A 5,714-nucleotide genomic window follows, 5' to 3' on the forward strand; every position below is an offset into this window, starting at 1 on the left:
AAAATGACATGGCACAAATTTCATCTATTGACATGATAGACTAGTTATTATGCTGCAAGCAGTACAAAGTCATCATTACTGAATAAGAGAAACGAAATGAATCAATCAAATGTTAAATAAATAAAATTAATATATTTAACAAAATAATTAAATTCTATTTTATGATGTAAACATTATATACTACTATTTAATTTTTTAGTCAAAGCACTTTAATATATAATCAAAGGTAATATCCGTTGGGTTATACCGGCCAGCAACAAGATAATAAATAAAGATAGCTTTTTAGCTCCTCTCAAGATCCTTTTCTGTTCTGGGCTCTTTTGTATGCTCGGGCTCCCTGAAGCTGATGGTTTCTGATATTAGATCTTGACAGTCTTTCCTTACTATTTTCGGCCTCTGGAAGTGGTACAGGTTTTTGTTAATTTCCTTCTTTTGATAACCTTCTGGCCTCTGTGGCACTTTCTGATAATGTTTAAGGTTTCTTGATATATATTGGACGTATTTAGTCTCTGGATCTATCGTCCTTCTGTCTCTGCACCAGGGTTTTTAAAACCATCCTCTTTAACCATCCTCTAATTCATTAATATATGGCAGTGTTTTTTGCTTTTGGGAAAAATATAATAAATAAAGAGAAATTACAAATTTCTCTTGAAATTGTATGGCCTTATTCCAACCAAAACCTAAAACAGATAAACTGCGCCAATTGGAGACCTATGCAATCCATGCTCCCAAGCTTAACCAGAAATTAGAAGGTCGTGTTAAAAGCGGTCCTGACTCCAGAAACTTGGGTAAGGTTGGTAGGCAGAATTATAGCAAATTTGTAAGGAAACTTGTACATCAAAGTTAGGGTTGCAGGGAAAACATTTGGCTGTAAGATTGAATCTTCCATAACATTACATGTACTAAAAAAAACCATGTGATTCGCATACAGACAAATTGATATTTGTGATGACCAGTGAATTTAATATGCGGAAGAGTAGTGAATTCATTCCATAAATACGCATTAAAAAATAGATATCCACTAGTGAATTTTATCTGAACGTGTAAATACGCGTTATTTGCTTGAAGAAATTTATAGACAAAAAGTGAATTTAAGCCAACGGACGTGCTTGTTATTTATTTAAAAATACAGACGCTTAGCGATCAATTACCTTAAATCGCGCATCTTATTGTTCAAATGGTGTATGCACGTGTCATTTATTTGAAAAGATTAAAGGGGAGGTGGATTTAGGCGACCAATATTTCCAACCCTATACAATACACTGTCCTTGATAGTGTGGCATACCCATACATCCATCTCCTTCTCATCTATGAGCATCTCGTACTCTCATGCATGCCCACCATTACAACATAATTCCTCGACACAATTAATGAAACATGTACTTGGTTGTAGGAGGCCCGAATAACTGCATTTAATGCCACCTTCCCACCATATTTCATTAAGGAGTAGTCAATAATGCGACTTTTCGGAGATTTCGATCATCCGAAAAGCGCATTATTCCGGCCAGCCACCTAACCGGCTTTTCCTTCACCTCCGTCTCTATCACCTCGGCAGAACATGAAGTCCATTACCTCTGTCACCATCACCTCGCACATCGATTGCTTGTTTCAACTTCACCATCCCGCCAATGCCTTAACGAGCGTATGGCAATCGCGCCAACTTGATTTGAAAAATTCATGTGAACCGGAGCATCCCGTGCTACCCCGCCCTTGCCCAGAGCCTGACCACCGAGCGAGCGAAATGCGGTTTTATGCATAGTGATGATTGCTGGGTATGCATAGAATGGATAGGTGGGTGAAGCGTTCAAGCTGTTTAAGGAGATACCTGAGCCAGATATGGTCACTCGGACGGCCATGGTTGCAGGATTTGCGTAGAATGGGCAAGTTGAGGAGGCTTTGGAAATGTTTGAGAAAATGCCTGAATGAGACGTGGTGCCGTGCACTGCAATAATTTCAGGATGTGCGCAAAATGGGACCTTGACTGCATCCCCTGCTATTTGAGTATTGTTCAAGTCATTTCCTGTTTCATCTTTTATTCACCATATGGGTTTTCTCAGTTTTGAATATATCATCCATAACGCAAATGAAAAGGTAGATAGAGTGCCCCGATGGCGCTTTAGGTGGATGTGATATTTGATTTTGTGAGCCATTGAAGGTTGTTGGCTTTTGGTAAACTAGAGGTGATTGACCCGTGTGTCTTCGCCTCATAGCATCTGCATTATTGTGTACTGTGTAACTCTTGGATTGTTGTAAATTGACAGAGCGCTACCTATGGAAACCTATACTAAGTCAAGGAAGGGTGTAGGGGGCCGAAAGGGAGGATCCAAGAAAAATCCCGTCACGAAATCAGTCAAGGCCGGCCTTCAATTTCCTGTTGGAAGGCTCACCAGATATCTGAAGAATGGAAAATATGCCAAGAGGGTTGGGATTGGAGCCCCCATTTTTCTTGCAACTGTGCTTGAATACCTAGCAGCTGATGTTCTTGAATTGGTAGGAAACGCAGCCGGAGACAACAAGAATAATAGGATAATTCCCCGCCATATTCAGTTGGCCGTGAGAAATGACGATGAATTGGGAAAGCTTTCGGGGAAAGTTACCATAGCTCATGGAGGCGTAATTCCCAACATTCACCAGGTGCTCTTGCCCAAGAAGGCTGGAGAAAATACGCTAGAGAAGGCTAAAGGTTCAAAGAAGTCCTAGTGGCATTTGGATTTTGGGGTTTTGGCGTATTTTTAAGCATCCATAGCCATGAATATGAATGTGCTTGATTTGACTGTCGGCAGGCCTGGGTTTTGTGATTGTGGGTTTTTTTGTGTGACTTTGATGCTAATGTTGTAGCCTTCGAAGGTTTTATGGGTTACGGTGCCTGTATGGCCATGTTGCTCCCTGTTTTGTTTGCGTGGAATCGATCTGGAGACTGGTGGTGATGCCTTTTGTATAGTAAATAATTTGGATTAAAATCCTTTTTTCTATGTGGTTCATTTTCCAAGTGTTATAAGTTTGAAACACAAAATCCTCTTGTGAATTGTAGGTTCTTGCTTATTATTAAATATAATCCCTGTTTTAATTTTTGAAAAACTAGAGGTGGTTATATTCTTGGTACAATATCTACCATATTTGGGCAAATCATTAAATTCAGAAACCATAACCTTTAATTGTGTTGAGATTTTAAGATAAGCGATACAAATAAATTTAAGGATCCAATTGCTTCCTCATCCAAGGCCAACTCAAATCCAAATGATTCTCACCATGAAACTCTGAAACAAACTGATGATATCAACAATCAGCGAGAAATGCTAAAAACTTACCCAACAGGAAGGGGGTTGTAATTTAATAGCAGAGACTGAATTCAATGTGTCCTCCTCCATATCTTTAACCATGGAATCCATTAACTCGTTCATGTTATTATTTTCTTTAGGCCCTGCAACCCAGTCGCTCATAAACTAACTCATCAAGTGGCCAATATAAAGTCTATGTCAACAGAAGACCATATATATATATATATATATATACACACACAACGAGATTCTTGCAGGAGTGATTGAATTTTAAGGAATATGCAGTGAATAGAGGATCAGGGAGACTATGAAAAGAAAGAAACCAACTACTTCTAAAATGACCAGCAGCTGCTACATAATTTCTGCTGGAATAAGGATCACAGGTATTAATCCTACAACTAGACTTCTGTGAGTAAATGTTCATTGTGATGTGTAACATGGAAACAAACTGCCAAAATGTCGGCCTTCACATGAGTACACAGAAGGTTATCAATTCAGATTGCTATGACATGACTATACTAACATACTCTAAACAATTTGATATGTGGATAGCTTCAAGGCTGTCTCAGCCAACCCCTGGCACAGGTTCTCAGAGTATTGTCAGCCTAATATGTAATGTAACTCTGCTTCATCTTCTATATCAGAATCCCTATGGAGAGAGGGCTTCCACCATGGGAATTCAATGTGTTCTGTTCTGAATTCTGACTGAAATGATATTATGGTTTTTAGTAGAAGGGGCATTTGAAGATGTGTAGTAAGTTATGTTTACTACAGTCCATCTTAATTGTCTGCAGTCTGCAGCAACAATGCTTTGATCTCCTCTGTTGTAACATCTTCCCCAGTGGATTGTTGATCACAATGTGCAAAATAATAGAGTTAGACTAGGAGCTATTGCAGTTTAATGGGTAATCAATTGAAACATTACATTACCTCTGCTCGAAATACATCTAGTGAAAATCCATTGAGGCGACTTAAGATTGCTTGCTTAACATCAAGACCAAGTCCATCCAGAGCCTTGATTGTGGATAGAAGCAATCCTGACTTATTGGAACAGAGCATGTGAATGTTTAGGACCTTCCCTTCTCTTCTACTTACCTCTGCCTGCATTTCCAGGGAGAGGATATCAAAAGGGATTCTCTTTTTCAACCAATCACCATTGATTAGATGGTTACCTAAAAGAACTCACAAAGAAACCACCAATGATAGAGAAGCCTTGAGGCTTGAAAACAGAAAGAGATTGGTTGGCAACTATGACATTCCAATGTGATCAACAATAGAAGATTTATAAAATTTTATGAAGGGTAATATGAAAAATTGAACTTGTTGATTGACAGAATTTCATCTAAGTCACAATGGTCTACCAGTGTGCCTGTCTAACCAAAACAAATGTGGCCAAGGTTTTTCTTATAAAATGGTCTCACCTTGGTCACCACACATCTAGCTATGCCTATGCACTTCTTGCCTTCATTAAACCACCAACTCCAACTTCACCTCAATTTCTACATTTTCCATTAATGCAATTATCTCACATGTATTGCTGTCACATGCCAATCTAAAGTTGTCTCATGCATTATGGGCATGTAATCACTACCACACCAAATAATTTCATACTCAACTAACTTATATGAGTCTTGTGCCAACAAACTCCAACCATAATGCCTCCAAAACTCGTTGTCACACCAACAACCCAAATGCAACACCTAATCCAATGTATCTCACCTACTTAAGCAATTAATTCATGACAAGATAAGTAGAACCATCATAAGTCATTACACTCATGGTTTAAGTTTCCTGAGTTAGAATCTCTTGTACACCATCAAATTGATTATTCTCTAGTTGTAAAGAAAATTGGAAATGAGATCGATTTAACTCTGGTTGATCTTGAGGGTCTTTTAACCTTCGGCAACCATTATGGTTGTTTCTGTCACTGCATCTACCACTAGTGGTAAGCCTCTATCAGAAGAAAACTTGCAAAAGACTTTAGATGCCTGTGATAGAGCGCTTGCACTTGATGCAGCAAAAAAAATGTATTGGATTTTGTTGAGAGTAGGATGGGATACATTTCCCCAATTCTGCTATTGCAGGGAGTGCAGATGTAGTGAAATTGATGGTACTGCAGGGGGTCTCTCTTCACTGGCTAAAATGCCAACTTGTAATGTGCAGCTTCTAGGTGCAAAGAAAAAGAATTTGGCAGGATTTTCAATAGCGACTTCACAATTTCGTGTTAGATACCTCGAACAAACATAGATTTTCCAGAGCACGCCACCTGCTTTGAGAATGCATGCATGTCGATTGTTAGTTGCTATTTTTTTTTCCATGAAACAGATGAACCAGAGACTTTGCATTTCCAGTTTCTTAAACTTAACAGTTCAGGTATATAACTTGTGGGCTGTGAGATGAGAAGACATATGTTGACCCGAAATTGGATCTAAACTT

At 38.7% G+C, this 5,714-nt stretch overlaps 1 pseudogene; it reads left to right on the top strand.

Annotated features, from left to right (window-relative positions):
* The first annotated feature begins 2,271 nt into the window (after positions 1–2,271).
* On the top strand, positions 2,272–2,740 carry LOC149196111 (histone H2A pseudogene; annotated as a pseudogene).
* Positions 2,741–5,714: the final 2,974 nt, after the last annotated feature.

This window comes from Pinus tabuliformis, chromosome 2_2 (genome assembly GCF_031772625.1).
Source record: "Pinus tabuliformis cultivar Carrire ecotype Pingquan chromosome 2_2, CPIR1, whole genome shotgun sequence".
NCBI classification, from domain to species: Eukaryota; Viridiplantae; Streptophyta; class Pinopsida; order Pinales; family Pinaceae; genus Pinus; species Pinus tabuliformis.